The sequence below is a fragment of the Ahaetulla prasina genome, chromosome 2, assembly GCF_028640845.1.
Source record: "Ahaetulla prasina isolate Xishuangbanna chromosome 2, ASM2864084v1, whole genome shotgun sequence".
Lineage (NCBI taxonomy): Eukaryota > Metazoa > Chordata > Lepidosauria > Squamata > Colubridae > Ahaetulla > Ahaetulla prasina.
Genome location: NC_080540.1, coordinates 238,988,991 through 239,008,473, shown reverse-complemented (window position 1 = coordinate 239,008,473; position 19,483 = coordinate 238,988,991).

Below are 19,483 nucleotides of genomic sequence, written 5' to 3'. Positions count from 1 at the left end.
GTCATCAAGGTGAGCAGTAATGGACTCAAAACACAGCAAAGGCAACAGAAAAAAGGGAAACGGTAAGGTGGACATGCTGCACTAAATAACGTAAGTAAAGGTTATGAAACCTTGCTACAGATCTGCTGGTCCCAGTGGCAAATTTAAGTCAGTTCAATTGACCCTACCTTGTCCTTTCAAAGATGTAACAAAACAAAAAAATTGGTAAGGTTTATTATGTTAGATACCGCAGCATCTAAAGCACAGCGTAAAAATATAACATGGCAGAATATCATCCCTCTGACACTGTAATTGGAAAACTTTTCTTGTGTTAATTGTCATATAGGCGGGCAATTGAGAAGCGATCCAGCAAAAGGCCCGGCTGCTTCAGAAAAGGATAAAACTATACTTTATAAAATTGCAGAGAGTGAATGTGATTAGAGAAGTGTTTTTCTCCCTGTCATAATAGCAGAATCTGAGGTCATCCAGGGAAGTTTGTTGATAAGGATTCGGGATAAAGGAAGTGAAGTATTGTTTCTTTTTCTTTTTTGCATAGCACATTTTTAAACGATGGATATGGGTTGCAACATATAGACACTACCTTATATGCCTTTAAAAGTCATCCACATCTACTGAGAATAAATGTTTAGGAATGATATTGTTAGCAGTAGGAAGAGCATTCATTTAATTCTCATTTGAATACAATCTTAACAAGTTTGCATTTTAAACCATTGCACAAACCCTAGGACTGGTTATCATTTCAAATTGATTAGCATTATTCCAAATTTTGCGATATAGTTTGCTAATCAAAGTACCAATTTCCCTGAAAAAAAGATAGCTCAGAATTTAAGACAAGTCTTTCCAAAGAATGTTTAAACTCTCCAAAAAGTCTTCCTCAGTTATACTATTCATAATGAAACCAAGATATTTTCCCCATTTTAAGTGTAACTTTGGGAGCTGGGAATAAAACCTCTATGCTTCCTTTTGATATATTAATGAAGAGTTAATACAAAACAACATGTATGCATTATTTCACCATGTCTCAAGAAAAGAGCTGTTATGACTATTTCTCCAGATGAGCAATAATTTTAATAATGTGTTTTAGAATATTTGATATCCTGAGTGCACAACTATTACATATGTACTTTGTTTTTATTTTTGACTACTATGTGTTTGTTTTAACCCAAATTATAGAATTGGAGAATATTTCAATCAGATGATTGGAATACCTTGGAAATATATACAAGTAATAATGTACATATGCAACATAATATTGGGGGAAATTGCAAAAAAGAAATAATAATAATAATAATAACAACAACAACAGCAGCAGCAGCAGCAGCAGCAGCAGCACAGCAGCAGCAGCAGCAGCAACAACAACAACAACAACAACAACAACAGAATTGGAAGAGACCTTGGAGGCCTTCTAATCCAACCGCCTGCCCATGCAGGAAACCCTACACCATCTCAGACAGGCAGGAACATTAACCAGAAAGGAGATATTTTGGGAAAACATGCACTGAAACTTTAGTAAGAACTTTATTTTAAGAAAACATTATTCAGTCCAACAATCAGTAGATTCATCAAAATAAGAAACTAGGAAAAAACAAACCTGACAGGTTTGGAAAAATGAGAAACTTGAGAAACACTGAAATGTGATATTCATCCTACAGTACCTCATTTTGGTGGCTGAATGCAACATCTAGAAGCAGAAGCAGCATGTACCTGAGTGCCAGAAAAGGGAATTGACCATATGTGCTGCTTTTCAATGCCCAAGAGTATATGGCTGTATCATGAGAATCTTCAGGGGGAAAACAACTCAAGAAGCTTGGGAAATTTTGAAAAGTGAGATTATAAAAGCACAGTCTAACACAATACCAATGAAGAAGAAAAATAGTAGATCTCAAAAGAAACCAGCATGGATGCATAAAGAACTATCTGACAAATTGAAAGACAAAAAGGACAAATATAAAAAGTGGAAAGAGGGGCAAATAACTAAGGCAGAATATCAGCAAATAGCCCGAGCCTGTAAAGATGAAGTGAGGAAAGCTAAGGCTCACAATGAACAAAGGCTAGCGACAAAAGTAAAAAATAACAAAAAAAGCTTCTTCCAACATGTTAAAAACAAGAAAAAAGTCAAGGAAACAATTGGCCCATTGCTGGGAGAAAGTGGCAAGAAGATGACAAGCAGATCTACTTAACTCATATTTTGCATCTGTCTTTACACAAAAGGAAAAAACAATCCAACCTATCAAAAACAGCACTACAAAAAACAGATTAGAAACACAAGTTAAAATAGGGAAGAAAATGGTAAGTGAACACCTGTCTACCCTAGACGAGTTCAAATCACCAGGACCGGATGGATTACACCCCAAGGTTCTGAAGGAACTGGCAGACGTGATCTCAGAACCACTGAACTATATCTTTCAAAGATCCTGGAGCACAGGGGAGCTGCCAGAGGACTGGAAAAGAGCTGATGTAGTTCCCATCTTCAAAAAAGGGAAAAAAACAGATCCAGGAAACTACAGACCTATCAGTCTGACCTCAATACCGGGGAAGATTCTGGAAAAGATAATCAAGCAACGAATCACGAACACCTAGAAGCAAACAAAGTAATAACCAAAAGCCAACATGGGTTTGTCAAAAACAGATCATGCCAGACTAATCTTATCGCATTCTTTGACAAAATGACAAAATTAGTAGACCAGAGGAATGCTGTCGATATAATTTACTTGGACTTCAGTAAAGCATTTGATAAAGTAGACCATAACCTACTACTAGATAAAGTAGAAAAATGTGGGTTAGACAGCACCACCACCAGATGGATTCGTAACTGGCTGACCAACCGCACTCAACGTGTAGTCCTCAACGGAACTACATCCACATGGAGGGAAGTATGCAGTGGAGTACCCCAAGGCTCTGTTTTAGGCCCAGTACTCTTCAACATCTTCATCAATGACTTGGACGAGGGGATAGATGGGGAACTCATCAAATTTGCAGATGACACCAAGCTGGCAGGAATAGCCAACACTCCAGAAGATAGGCTCAAGTTACAGAAAGATCTTGACAGACTTGAACATTGGGCGCTATCTAACAAAATGAAATTCAACAGTGAAAAAAGTAAGGTTCTACATTTAGGCCAAAAAAACAAAATGCACCAGTACCGTATATGTGGTACCTTGCTCAATAGTAGTACCTGTGAGAGGGATCTTGGAGTCCTAGTGGATAACCATTTAGATATGAGCCAGCAGTGTGCAGCAGCTGTTAAAAAAGCCAACACAGTTCTGGGCTGCATAAACAGAGGGATAGAATCAAGATCACGTGAAGTGTTAGTACCACTTTATAATGCCTTGGTAAGGCCACACTTGGAATATTGCATCCAGTTTTGGTCACGATGTAAAAAGATGTTGAGACGCTAGAAAGAGTGCAGAGAAGAGCAACAAAGATGATTAGGGGACTGGAGGATAAAACATATGAAGAACGGTTGCAGGAACTCGGTATGTCTAGTTTAACAAAAAGAAGGACTAGGGGAGACATGATAGCTGTGTTCCAATATCTCAGGGGCTGCCACAAAGAAGAGGGAGTCGGGCTGTTCTCCAAAGCACCTGAGGGTAGAACAAGAAGCAATGGGTGGAAACTGATCAAAGAAAGAAGCAACTTAGAACTAAGGAGAAATTTCCTGACAGTTAGAACAATTAATAAGTGGAACGACTTGCCTTCAGAAGTTGTGAATGCTCCAACACTGGAAATTTTTAAGAAAATGTTGGATAACCATCTGACTGAGATGGTGTAGGGTTTCCTGCCTGGGCAGGGGGTTGGACTAGAAGGCCTCCAAGGTCCCTTCCAACTCTGATGTTATGTTATGTTATGTTATGCTGAGCTAGCCAGGACCTTGACATAACCCAGCAGGAGTCTTACTGAAATACTTTCAGCCATGGTGACACAGTAGTAAATATGCAGTATTGCAGGCTAATTCTGCTAACTGCCGGCTGACTGCAGTTTGATAGTTCATGTCTCACCAACTGAAGTTTGATTCAGCCTTCCATCCTTCCGAGGTCAGTAAAATGAGGACCCAGATTATTGGGGGCAATATGCTAACTCTGTAAACCATTTAGAAAGGGCTGTAAAAGCACCATGAAGCGGTAGCGGTATATAAGTCTAAATGCTAGTGCTAGTGTGCTCCAGATCTAAGATTTTATGGTAGCATATTTACTTTAAAAAGAAAAGGAATAACTCTGTTTATAGGAACACTGTAAAATAAGGACCCCATGTTCCAAATAGTTAAAAATTATTATCAAGCTTACACACAAGAAGTAACAGCACTGATTATCTTTTCAGGAGGATAACTGGTTAGAGTTGGGTACAGATGTTTTTAACTAGTAATGCAAAAGCAAGCCTTTCTCCATTAACCCAAAGCAATCTACTTTGTTGGCAGCCAGACTCTTCTAGGGAAATTTGATATTCAAAGATGCAGCCAAAAGACATCTAAGCACTGAATCCACTCTCCATTATAGGGCTTCCCATGACTCAGTTGTCATGGGAAGTAATCCCAATGCTATTTATTATTACTTTTTTAAATGACTTCAAAAGCATATAATTTTCTCAATTCAATGGACAACATCCTCTTATGTATGGAGATTGTTTATATTAGATTTTCCCTTAGCCACGATATATATTCTTTTTCAATTTATTTCCAATGAAGTTTGAATTTCTTTGAAAATTCTCAATCACTTTAGCTTTTCTGAGATGTAGAACAATCCAACCAAACTATTTACTGCTGTCTGATAGGAATGGGCACTCATATATCTAACATCTTGGAGCAGGGGTCTCCAACCTTGGCAACTTTAAGCCTGGAGGACTTCGACAGCCGAGCTGGCTGGGAATTCTAGGAGTTGAAGTCCTCCAGGCTTAAAGTTGCCAAGGCTGGAGACCCCTGCTGCAGAACAACTTTCCACAGACTTGTCTTTCCTCAGATCAAAATTATTTTCCATCTGCAAAGTAATGGAAGTCACTTAACGTTCAAAGGCACAAAACATCTAAGAAAACCATTCACAAATCACTTCTACATTTAGCTCAACCCATCCCCAACTGAAGTTCATCAGGTTGTTGTGTCAGAATTTACCAGACCATCAGGTGCAATGCAATCCCAATATATCTGGAACAGACAAATTTTGGGAAGGCTGTCTATCTTTCAGTAAGGTCAATAAAAAAAGCTGCAGTTGCTCCCAGAAAATCTTGGCTTTCGTAAGCTCAGCTTTGGTCAGATGAATCAAAATGAACAAGTCAACACAAGTGAAAGGGCATGTTGCTGTAGTTTTTATTAAAATGCCTGAAGGGAGATTTATAGGCATGAATGCTTGAAACCCAAGAGCAAAAGAGCTTTTGTTCTGTTATTATTTTAGAAATATATTTTCAGGTTTTCACAAGCATCTTCCTTTATAAAGGTTTTTTTTTTCTTATTCTGAACACTGAGGCTTCCTTAACCACTCAGAAGACTCCATCTGACCACAATACATTTTCAGTTGTTTTTCAGCATACTTGATACGTATCCCAGCCAAATCTCTCATATTGCACTGGGAATATTTTGCATTTTCAAAATGAGCCTTGTCCCTGGTGACAACTAATGGTTAATACTCAAAAAGCTTTCATTTCCATTCCAATAGCAAAAAATTCCACAGTGTCTCAGCAGTAATTATTATTAACCTTTTCCTAGGATTTCAATGTCCTTGTTACAGTAGTGCAATTGAGCAATATTAAATGCTAAACTTTGAAGTCTGTGCCAGTGGTGAAATCCAAATTTTTTTACAACCGGTTCTGGGGGCGTGGCTTGGTGGGTGTGGCTTGGTGGGCGTGGTAGGGGAAGGATATTGCAAAATCCCCATTCCCACCCCACTCTGGGGCCAGCTAGAGGTAGTATTTGCCAGTTCTCCAAACTGCTTAGAATTTCCACTACCGGTTCTCCAGAACCGGTCAGAACCTGTTGGATTTCACCCCTGGTGTGTGACCCCCCTCCCTTTTTTTTCTTTTTTCTTTTGGTAAATGCACATTATCTTGCCTATTGAAAGAGATGAAAAGCCCACTCATTAATATTCCAGTAGTCTTCCTGTTCATTCTTTTGAGAGGGGCCTTGAACCTCTGCCCCCAATTTTTCCCTTATCATCATATCAACATTTGTAAATAAAATCATTTGTAAAAATCATCCTTAAGTGGTCAGTAGAGGGGGCTTGCTATCGTCCCTGTCCTTGTATTTTTATTCTTTTTATTGTTCTCATTTTTGTTTGACAAATTCTAATAAATAGATGATAGATAGATAGATAGATAGATAGATAGATAGATAGATAGATAGATAGATAGATAGATAGATAGATAGATAGATAAATAGATAAATAAATAATATAACACCATCTTGAGTCCAACATTTTGGCCACTAAATTGCATTTAAGAGCTAGGATCAGGGAGGAAAAAGGATGAGAAATAGCAGAACTGCTAAACATTCACTCAGGTTTTCCATTACATCTTTAAGAAGATGATTTGTATTTCCTAAAGCTAACCCCCAACCCCAAACTGATGAACATAAAGTTGCTCCTATGTGCTAGTCCTCTGACACGGTTTTCCCCACCTTGGCAACCTCCAAAGGCATCCAAATAATGATTCCAGATTTTGCAAAATTTAATCTTGGATTTGGAAGGAACAGCCAGTTCTAATATACAGGGTATACAGAGGTGCTATTCAGCAGGTTCTGACAGGTTCTGAAGAACCGCTAGCAGACGTTTTGAGTAGTTCGGGGAACCGGTAGCTTTTGGAAATGCAGATTTTGCAATATGGGGAATGGGGATTTTGCAGTATCCTTCCCCTGGAGTGGGGTGGGGATGGAGATTTTGCAGTATTCTTCCCCCAGGATTGGGGAGGGAATGGGGATTTTGCAGTATCTTTCCCCTGCCACTCCCACTAAGCCGCGGCCACAGAACGGGTAGTAAAAAAAAATGAATTCCACCACCGAATATATTGACTGTCTCCTTACATGCTGCTATAATATATCCAACATCTAATTATTATGCATTTAAACTCTTTTAGAAACAAGAAAAAAATCAAATTCTTAAACTGCTTTTCAGGTACGATCTTTTCTGCTCTTTTCCTCTAGTTACTGGTTCAGAAGGTGGAATAAAGCAGATGGTCAGCTTTACTACTATAGCTACTAGCTATTGATACCAAGAAAAATTGAGGCATGTATGCAATAAACATTGAGAATAAAGCTTTTCCCTCACAGTTGTTGTCAAAGTATATACCAATATAACTATAAGACTGTTGCAATTATATCCCTCTCCTGGAATTTTTCTTTTGAACATAACATTGCAAAATGGTTATGAAAGTAACAGTGAAGCTAACAGTGCCATCTGCTGGCTGAATGCTATCATTACCTGCATTATTCACATACATATGTCAAAGGATTCCATATCAGCATATGGGGAAAAAACCCACGTTGGTGTAAATTAGCTAAACTTTGTAACTATAGTTTACATAAATGTTTAATTCAATCCTTCTGATTAAGAACGTATTTCTGGGGATCGTATGATTTTTCTAGTTCTGCATTTCAGAGCATTCCAGAGCCTGGCTAGGTGGCTCAGTGGCTAAGACACTGAGCATGTTGATGAAAAAGGTTGGCAGTTTGGCGGTTCAAATCTCTAGTATAGGTCACCTGCATGAGCAGAGGGTTGAACTAGATGACTTCCAAGGTCCCTTCCAATTCTGTTAGTGTTATTATTAACTTTCTACAGCAAGCACAATTTCCTGAAGAACTGCCTGAATAGAAAATCAAGAAAAGCAGCTGAGAAATAAATGCATGCAAGCTGAAACTCTCACAAGGCCCACTCAGTTTAATAAGGCTTATTCCACAGTAAACATGCACATGAACACCGCCCAAGACAAGAAGACTAGTGTGGCACAGTGATTAGAAGACCAAATAAAGATATGAAGATACAAGTTTAAAGTCCACTATAAAGTTCAAAAGAGGGATGTGGTGGCTCAGTGGCTAAGATGCTGAGCTTGTCGATCGAAAGGTTGGAGGTTCAGCGGTTCGAATCTCTAGTACTGCATAATGGGGTGAGCTCCCATTACTTGTCCCAGCTTCTGCCAATCTAGCAATTTGAAAGCACATTAAAAATACAAGTAGAAAAATAGGGACCAACTTTGGTGGGAAGCAGAGATGGATTTCAGCAGGTTCTGACCATTTTTGGAGAACCGATAGTGGAAATTTTGAATAGTTCAGAGCACCGATAGTAAAAATTCTGACTGGCCCCACCCCCATCTATTCTCTGCCTCCCAAGTCCCAGCTGATCTAGAGGAAATGGGGATTTTGCAGTATCCTTCCCTTAGAGTGGGTTGGGAATAAGGATTTTGCAGTATCCTTCACCTGGAGTGCGGTGGGAATGGGGATTTTACAGTATCCTTCCCCTTCCCATGCCCACAAGCCATGCCACGCCCACAAAGCTACACCCACAGAACCAGTAGTAAAAAAATTTGAAACCCACCCCTGCACTGGGAAGGTAACAGCGTTCCGTGCGCCTTTGCCGTTTCGTCATGCTGGCCATATCACTGCAGAGACGTCTTCGGACAGTGCTGGATCTTCAGATTTGAAACAGAGATGAGCACTGCCCCCTAGAGTCAGGAACGACTAACAAATATGTACGAAAGGAACCTTTACCTTTACCTATAAAGCTCAAGGCCTCATCTGAAGCCCATCACCAACACCCAGCCTTATTGACCTAGTTGCCATACTAACTCACCGAAATCAGTTAAAATGGGCAGGAGGGAAGGAATCAGATCTGATACCTTGGGGCAACATGAAGGAATAGAAGGTACAATTGTTACAAATATCCCTTTTATTTTAAAACAAAGCAGAACAACACTGGGCTTGAGAGTCCTTACTAGGATGAAACTTATGTTGAAAATTCGGAAGGGCCAGATCTTTTGCTCCCAAATATGCATTTAAAACTTCATGGGATTTCTTTTTCTTCAAACAGTATTTGGCAAGCTTACATATTTCAATGAAAAACCAGAAATGATTAAAATGAATAGAAAACTGGAAATATTTCTCCAGTAAAACTCTGGGTTTCATTTAGCTTACTCATATAAATATGCAAGATTGCTCTCTGATTGTTTCTAGCATATTATATAAGGCCATCAAGACCTTTCTCTTACGCAAAATTCTGCATAAACTCTGAAGTTCAAGACTGTATTCAACTAATATATAACGAATGAGCTTAGTTTGATTATATTTGGGATTATCTTTATTATAGTCTCTTGATTTTTTCTTTCATTCTTCCCAAATTAACTTTTCATATCTGAACACAGAACAGTCTTATTTTAAAGTAGATTTCTTTTAAAGATGTTCATAATGCATAAATCTGAACAACTGCAAAGCTATCCTTGGAGATTGTTCATGAATTTCTTTGAGTTGCTGGCTCTAGGGCAAAGAAATCAAAGCATCTATCTAATTTTTTTTCTAGAGACAGTTGAGGACTCAGAAAATCTAATCAGCTGGATATAGTAGGATATTCTCTTGTGCTGAAACCTTGAAAAGATGGGATACAACTAGTTGGAAGTGTCATTCTACCCCCAGATGTATTACAAAAGAAATATGTCCATCAGAAGATTCCAATGCATTTCAACTGGACAGACATTTTGTACTCCAGGAGCATATTAATGGCATTTTTGGATTCAAAAAAACCCTCATTCTTTAAGAATTTCCTTATGGGCAATGTCAAATGGCAATGCAAAACTGCTCTTCACCAACACTTGAGCTGAAAGCAACGGCAAATTGCTACCCCATTGCCTATTTTGTAACAATAACAAGTGCAGTGATGGATACTGTCCTTGCCTTTAACTGGAAGAGCAAGTTAGGAAAATGGCTGACAAATCCCCTCAGCTTCATTTTCCCTCTACCAAGCTTCACCCACTGGCAGGCAAATAGCAACCCATCCCTGTCCTTAATGTGTGGTGGGATAAGGTTGAGCAAGCAGAGATGGGTGCTTGGAAAGCTACAGTATGCCCAGGGGTGAAATCCAGCAGGTTCTGACAGGTTCTGGAGAACCGGTAGTGGAAATTTTGATTAGCTTGGAGAACCGGCAAATACCACCTCTGGCTGCCCCAGAGTGGGGTGGGAATGGAGATTTTGCAATATCCTTTCCCCAGGAGTAGGGAGGGAAAGGGGATTTTGCAGTATCCTTCCCCTGACACGCCCACCAAGCCACGCCCACAGAACCGGCAGTAAAAAAAACCTGGATTTCACCACTGAGTATGCCTCTTGCTAAATGCTGGATTAACAGAACATAGATGTGGAGCACCCCGTACCTGTTTCCTGTCAGTTTGATTATTATTACTGAACATAGGCCTAGCACTGTTTTGAAAGAATGCTAAACCTGGATCTAAAACCTGGAATAAGGTTTCATATGAAGAGGAGAGGTGTGGTTGTGAAATAGCAATAGAGGTAGCAATACATAACAAGCAAAGATTTTTAGGGCTTGAAGGGCCTGACAGGAATGGACAGTTTGTCCAGTTCTGTCTTCAATTCTGATCATGGATCAGTGTGGGCAAAATGATCCTGCCTCCTCCTATGCTTAATGAAAAGGATAGCTTTCTTTCTTGAAAGAAGCAGAGAAAAATACGTAACGCATCTTATAATGATGGAACGAGCAATACACAGCAGGCAGAACCTGGCTGTCATTCTCTGTTTTAACTTCTGATTTTTGTAAAAAGCTCTGCCACTCTCCACAGGGCTGCTTCAAAGGAGACTAAATTTGTATTTATAATAAGTCAGCATAAGGCTTAACAAGCATTTTGGAAAGGATTTGTTTCGTATTAGATAGCCAGATACCTTTTCAGAATCCAGGTGTTTGGTTTCTCATGGAGACTAAGCTCAAATCTTAGGGCAGCTCTAAGAGGCAAAATAGGACAGTGGTCTCCAACCAGGGGTGAAATCTAAAAATTGTCCCTACCGGTTCTATGGGCATGGCTTAATTGGTGGGCGTGGCTTGGTGGTCAGATGACTGGGTGGGCGTGGCCAATAACAATAAATAATAAAAATAATAAACAAAGTATAAAAAACAATAAGAGGTACCAAAAACCAACTTTCACACTTTACACACACACAACACAACACAACACAACAGATTCACACACAATGTAAAAGCAGCTGCACTTCACACAGCCACAAAAAGCTCAAAAACCAACTTTCACACTTTACATACACACAACTGACACACACACACAAAATACCACATACAGCTTTCTGAGATTTTGTGTGTTTGTGTAGTTAGAGTGAAACACTACAGAAAGACACCAAATCTCAGAAAGCTGCACAAATATTTTATTTTATTATTTTATTTTATTGTGGACTTCAATTCCCAGAGTTCCTCAGCCAGACAGCATTAATCACTCAGTGGTGAAATAGATTAGCTAAGTTTAGATTAGTTCTGTCTTGTGCTAAAAGCGAAACTGGGGCTTTCGGGCTGTGAGCAGAGCCATGAGGTCGATCAGTAATCAGGTAAGTGGCTTAGACTCTTTTAAAAGGAGTTTTTCTACATGTTTTCTACAGAAAACATGTTTTTTAAGGTTCTGCTGATGAGGAACTCAGGTGAGATCCCCAGAGTAGCCTTTAATTTTAATTTTTAAGTTTAAAGGCTGCCGATCTCAGCTGAGGGGCGGGATCCTCAAAGGCTTTTTTTTACTTTTAAAGGCCTGTTTCGGCTGAAGCAAAACTGGCTTTTAAAAGTAAAAAAAAAAAACCTCTGCAGATGGTGTGGCTCAGCAGAGGCAGGGAGGGCCGAGCCGGGGATTTTTGCTACCGGTCCTCCGAACCAGCAGCCACCATCGCTACCGGATCGCGCGATCCCGTCCAATCCAGGAGCAATTCACCCCTGTCTCCAACCTTGGGAACTTTAAGACTTGTGGACATCAACTCCCAGAACTCTGGAAGTTGAAGTCCACAAGTCTTAAAGTTGACAAGTTAGAGACCCCTGAAGTAGGACATACCCATAGCAGTTAAAATGCCCAAGAGAAACTGGACAGACTCTAACCCCAACTGAATCAGAAACCTTATTTATATTATTTATATTAGAATTTATATTAGAACAATGTTTTTTAACCTTGGCAACTTTAAGATGTGTGGACTTCAAATCCTAGAATTCCACAGCTAGCATGGCTGGCTGTGGAATTCTGGGAGTTGAAATCCAGACATCTTAAATTTTCAAGGTTCAAAAACATTGTACAGGTAGTCCTTGACTTACGACTACAACGGAATCCAAAATTTCTGTTGTTAAATGAGATATTTGTTAAGTGAGTTTTGCTCCATTTGATGATTTTTCTTGCCACAGTCTTAAGCGACTCACTGCAGTTGATAAGTTAGTAACCTGTTTGCTAAGTGAATCTGGCTTCTCCATTGACTTTGCTTGTCAGAAGGTCACAAAAGGGGATCACGTGATCCTGAGACACAGCAAAGTCCATAAATATGAACCAGTTGCCAATCATCTGAATTTTGATCACATGATCATGCAGATGCTGCAAAGGTCATAACTCTGAAAAACAGTCATGAGTCACATTTTTTCAGTGCTGTTGTAACTTTGAATGATCACTAAATGAACTGTTGTAAATCAAGGGCTACCCATATTAGAATACATTCATGGCAAAAATTGTGCCCGGAAAGAAAATTGGAACAGGGGGCCGTGGTAGCTCAGGCTGTAAAGAAGCCTGTTATTAGAACACAGCAGCCTGCAATTACTGCAGGTTCAAGCCCGGCCCAAGGTTGACTCAGCCTTCCATCCTTTATAAGGTAGGTAAAATGAGGACCCAGATTGTTGGGGGGGCAATAAGTTGACTTTGTAAATATACAAATAGAATGAGACTATTGCCTTATACACTGTAAGCCACCCTGAGTCTTCGGAGAAGGGCGGGATATAAATGTAAATAAATAAAAACAAAACAGTTCCAACTTTGAAGTTTGGACTAATCAAAAACAAAGTTAAGACGTCTCAGGTGTGGGAATGAGATGAAGGCAACATCATGATTAAGGCATTCAAAAATAGCTGCCTGAGCGTGTTTGTATCACAATCAGGGGACAGGATGATGGCATTACCTTCAGAGGAGTATCTTCAAACAAAAATAGTTCAGACATTCAGTTTGATTAGCTATTTGGTGATGAGTGTTTCTATACAAATCAGCCCTCCAAAAAAGGAAAAGAAGAAAGAGAATGGATTTAGTGAAAGGCTGCATCGCAGCGTGTCACTAATAGTGCTGAAGTGTTTGTCATATCAGTAACAGGCTCGATAAAGGTGCTTTCCATTAAATATATTGTTTTTGGTCTGCCATGCAAATCTTGCAATAAAAGGAAGGGCAAGAACTACAGAAGCAATTTCAAAAGTAATTACAAGCAGAAACAATAGAATCCATCACAGAGGATGAAAATATAAAGAAAGTTTCCACATAAGAACTAATGACTTCACTGCATGATTTACAGAGAAATAAAACAATAAGTTTAAAATAATTAACAAGAGAGGAAGGAATGAGAGGGGAGAAAAATCCCCTTGGACTGGCACTAAATGTTGAATTTGTTGCAGCAAGTCTTCCCATAAGACCCTCCATTAATCACCAAGAACTGTAAATTATACTTTCGTATTCCCAGCAATAACCAAAAAGGAATTAATGATTAATTGTAAGGTATTTCCGAAATAATAAACAAAATTAATTTGTAGTCTTATGGTAATATAATGGCTTTTGAACTGTAAGTAGAAAGGTGAGAGAAAATTATATGCATAGGTGTATCAAAAGGAAAGAACAATTCTAGGAGCTGTTTCCAAATCAACAAAATGTTTTTGTTTTTTTGCTCGTCTCAAATGTTAATGTGCATTTTACTATTTTTATTTTACCACTGTTAAACCCTGAAATTTTTCTCTATTTTGGTTTTAGCTCTAACCAAGGAGTCTATGTAACTGCAAAAGCAGGAATCTGCACCTGAAAAAGAATTTCCCGCCTTCAGATTTGTGCCATCCTGTTTTTTAAAAAAGATGGTCCTATGCAAGGAAAGGAAAATTCCCTTCCTTTATGAAGAAATCTCTGGGAAGGGATGAACCACATCTTTCAAAGTCTAGGAAGAAAGTATTTGATAGCTGATTCATCAGCCTCATCGGAAGATCATTAAACTAGAATAAAAGGGGCTATGAAAGCAGAATAAAAAGGGAGGAGGAGGAGACCAGGCTGTGAACTCAGACTTTTGCAAGAATCTGCAACAGAGTGATGAGTAAGTGGTACCATACAAAATATCAAACACTAATACACTCCCTGATACACATCAGTGCACAGAGTATGGGCAATAAGAAGGTAGTGCTAGCGATACTAATTCATCATATATGATAGGCATTACTGAAACTTGATGGGGCTGTTGTGTCTCGTCCGATCTCACCACAGCCGGGGTCTTCTTATCTGCTTCCGAACACGGAGGAATGTCCTAGTATGCCTCCCGGCCCCAGCCCTGGCTCCATGCCCAGACAGGCTGAAGAGGAGGAAATACCTCCAAACCCCATCTCTGGCTCCATGCCCAGGCAAACGGAGCAACTAGACCCCTCCCCTTTCTCCACAGCATGTGAGCCTGAGGGAGGTCAATTGCCAACAGCTGCCGACTGGAGTGACCCTTGCGTCAGAAGACTTGATAGGCGGAGGCAACAGAAGGAAGGGAGGGGCAGGCCTGGATAAGTGCTGAGTCATGGAGCCACACCCCATGGCCTATATAAAGGATCTGCTTTCTGGCATTCTCTGAGTCAGGCAAAGTCTAAACATATCTTGCTGAAGTCACTTTCTGGTCTCCTGCCTGCCCTGAGGAGTTTGCTAGGACTTGGGCAGAGCTGCAGAGGCACGCCTGATTCGGATTTCCCTGACCCAGCCATCAGCGGAGGAGTGGGACACGACAGGGGCCAATACTCATGATTGTTATATACAGTCGAAGACTACAATTTATTCAGAAGGAACAGACCCAATAGAAAAACTGTTGGATTGTACATAAATAAAAAAATTAAGTTGCATAGAAATTAAGGGACTGGATTACCAATATTGTGTTCCAGGCAGACGTGAAATGCTCCTGGTTCGGACCAGATCGTCCGATCTGGTAGTGATGGCGGCGGGTGGTTCGGAAAACTGGTAGCAAAAATACCTCCCCACCCCCCATGCCCAGCTGAGCTGCACGATCATCAGAGGTGGGTTTTTTTAACTTTTAAAAGCATTTTTTCTTCAGCTGAAAAAATATTTGGCCAAAGAGGTTGTAAAAAAAATGCTTTTAAAAGGCTCCTCTGACAATGCCAACTGAGTTACATGATCGTAAGAGGCTTTTTTTTCCTTTTAAAGGCAAAAATAATGCTTTTAAAAGAAAAGAAAAGCCTCTGAGATCAGGCAACTCAGCTGGGATCGTCTTCTTTAACCTCTTCGGCTAAAGAGGTTGTAGAAAAATGCTTTTAAAAGTTAAAAATATAGTTGGCCACGCCCACCCAGTCACATTACCCCATCCCCCAACAAGCCACGCCCACAGAACCAGTAGTAATAAATTTTACATTTCACCGCTGGTTCCAGGTTTGTGTAAAAATAAAAGGGGAGAGGAACAAAAGTCATATGCAAGTCTTGGGCAGGTCAGAGATACAGATGAAGCATTTTTGCATCAGCCAATCTTTCAAAGAGGCATATGACTGTGATAATGAGGGGTTCAATTATCTTATAGTAGCTGGGAATCTCTGTCAAAAATCAGAGGTTCAGTAAATCTTTGTCCTCTCTTGTCAATAACTTCTTGTGTCAGAAGGCAAAAGAAAGAACAAAAGGGGTTGCTATCCTAGATCTTATTCTCACTGAAAGTTGGTTGCGGAAGTGACTGGCATCTTGGGAAAATTGTTATTTTTGAATGTATATTATCTGGGGAAGGAAGAATGAGAGAGTTTATGCTGGACTTCAGAATCGTGGGTTTTGGCAGACTGCGGAAGAACTTAAGTCAGATACAGGAACTTGAAATCTTGAAGAAGAAAAATGACAGGCTGTCAGCCAGTGAAACAGCTTTCCTCAAGAAATGCTGAATTCTCCTTTACAAGAAGTTTTCAAACAGATCGTTAGGTTGTCAGAGATATGCTAAAGTAGCATTTCCCAACTTGGGCAACACTGAGATATGGAATACAACTCCCAGAATCCTAAACAAAGGTCATATTGGCTGATGAATTCTGGGAGTTGTTCTACACATATCACAGAGTTACCCAGCTTGGGAAATGCTGTTCTAGAGTGGATTCTGCATGAAGTAGGATATTGCATTGGATGATCTCTATAGTATCTTCCAATTCTATGATTCTGTGAAACATGTTTCCCTTGAAATGAAAGGAAGAAGAATTGCAACTCTCCACAGACATATAACTACACAAGAAACTCTGGTATGAAGAATTGAAAATATCTTAACAGACACACATACCAAATATCAAACACATCAGTCTTACTATTTTATTTCTTATCAAATTTAAATCTTTCCATTGACTGAACATAAGAAAATCAATGAGATATGTTACCTTCCAATTCTAAATCCTCTCATGTTTTTAACTTAAATTCTTCTTGAAAGAAAAATAAATAAATACATCAGCATGTTAACCAGTTTTGTCATTTGTCTTCTAAAAACAGTTTCTTGTGACAACCACAATGGGATATTAGAAGACAATCTTACCTTATACCTATACTTTTAATTTTAAACCACAACTGATGATTTCCTGAAATATTTTCTGACACTCCAAAGAAGAAACTAGCCAACAATCATTCAAGCAGAATTATTTTCAGACTAAATATTGTAGTCGGTAAACTGGAATATTTGTCCACTGTAGTTAAAGAGAATGATAAATATGTCCATTTTTTCAGTGTTCATTATATGCCATTGAAAAACAAAGTTTAATATAAAAATAGATTTCATTGGGAAAAAAATTAATTCAATTTTACCTGATTTCAGACTTAATTTCAGATTTCAGAATTTAATTAGGGCACTTTAAAGCTAAAGAAAAAATACAAAAGAAAAATGAGCCAAGATAAAGTTTTATTCAGTAAGATAATAAAAAATAAGGCTTTTGCTTGAGGGGAAAAGGATGAATCTTATATGTACCTACGTTATATAGGCTATATGAATGTATTACATGCTAGCCATATTTTATTTGATAAATTATTAAAGACAGCAAGCTTAGCAATATTCTATAAAACAAAATTAATAAAACTGTCATTTTTAAAGGTATGACTAATTCTAATAATATAAATTTTTAATGTAAAATGTAACTCCTTTCCAATATTGTGACCTATATTTCCTACAAAGAAAATAATGATTGCTCATTTATCTGGAGCATATATCCCTCTCCTCCATTTAAAACATATTCCAAATGACATTCAGAATAACTAAAAAGTTGCCGCCATTCGGTTTATAACTAAGACGACAAATTAGATAAACATTTAGCTGACACAATTAATATATTATTTGTATTTTAATATAGTACAAATTCTTAAATTTTCTTTTTTTGTTTTGTTCTTAATGCTTTCTTATTAAGGTATACAGTGATTTTTTTTAAAGTTTACAATTGAAGTGATCAATAATCAGTAATTGAGAAATAACTGTAAGTTTGGTAAGTAAGAAAGATTGGGATAAAAAATTAAGAGTTAGCATGACAGAGCTACATGTTCAGCTGAGATTCAAGGCTAAAAGGTTCTAAAGTATGAATTAAATAAAATCTAATTAAAATACTGAATGAAATCATGAAACTGGTTGCTATCTTGTGGTAATTGGCTGCAATTTTGTCCTGTGGTACATCTGACATTTTTTGCCATCCTGTCTGGAAATAACCTAGAAAAGATTGTTGATCATTCATAGGAATGTAGGAATCTTTTAAGTTAGTGACCATTAGCAATAGCAATAGCACTTAGACTATTATTCCACTTCATAGTGCTTTACATAGCTCTCTCTAAACAATTTACAGAGTCAGCATATTGCCCCCAACAATCTGGGTCCTCATTTTACCAACCTCGGAAGACTGGAAGGCTGAGTCAACCTAGAGCTGGTGAGAGTCCAACTGTTGGCAGTTGGCAGAAATAGCCTGCAATACTGCATTCTAACCACTGTGCCACCATGACTATTGCATGTTACTATCCAGTGAATAGTGAAAGTAGAAGAACCAAATACAAGTTTTGAGAAAAACTGTATGGTCTGTTATATTGTAAGTAGCAAAACAGAAGCAAAAATTCATGGTTCGATACACTATTATATGAAAGTTGGACATGTCAAGAGAAACATAAAAATAAGTTAAATGCAGTAGGAATGAGGTATTTAAGAAGCGTAGTAAAGCAAAAAGATATAAAGATTGAGAGTTGAATGAATGACTGTGGGATGAATATAAAAGTGAATGAGCAACATAAAAGAAATATGCAGGTGCTTTTTTTTTTACTGCGCAAACAATGAATGCTGGCTGAATCAGTGTGTGAGTGAATATGTGAAACAAAAGTGATTAATTTGAGAAGAAGGAAAACACCAAGAGTTGTATGAACATGGGTGTATTTTTCTTCTGAAAAGATGCTAAATCCTTGTTCAAAATTGATCTACCTGGCAGGGCAAAAAGCACAAGAAAGGAAAATGTGTGAAAGACGAGACAGCAATCAACAGCTAGGATCTGTCCCTGAATGATGTCGTGAGTGAATGCCAGTGCAGGCACAATGGAACAAGACGTCCCGATCATGACCTACTAGCCAGAAGTAGCTACTGCATGGAAAATGCACACACTAGAATGGATTTCTGGATTTGCACAATTGGGATTGGTCCATGCATAATAGCTAATAATCATCTCCATGGAACCTAGTGCTGCCAATCCTGAAAGGGTATAGATAAAAGAATACCTTCTCCCCTCAACAGGGAGGCATTTGTAAACATGGTACATTGCAGAAACAGATGTATAAACTGCAGTGGGAGAAACCAGTCCTAGGACAAAAGCTATATAGCACTTCTACACAGGTCCTCGGGGTAATAAATAGAACAAAAATAGTTTTTTTAAAAAAGTCATGTAAGATCCCTTGTTGCAGAATGCATCCAAAACTACAGGCACTTATCTCTTCCCTGGCTTAAATTGACTTTCTGAAAGAAAGATGCACTTTCAAAGAACCAATAAACTCATATTTATAGTAAGCCCAAATAAGACCTGATAAGTGTCTTTATTTTTTGGAATATTATTTTATGGAATATTTATTTTATGGAAAATACTGGTTAGGTATTAGAGTACATGGATAGATAGCCCTGCAGAAACCCAGGTATCCACTATATAATTCAGCCTCAGAGAAAATATTTACAAACAGAATTGCCCAAAAATTGAGGAAGGGCAGTGGGATGTGCAGTCATCTTATGGACTTCTGACAAAAATCCAGAGGTTTATCCACACTGCAACTCATTTCGTGATTTGAGCAGAACAATTGCATTCTGAAT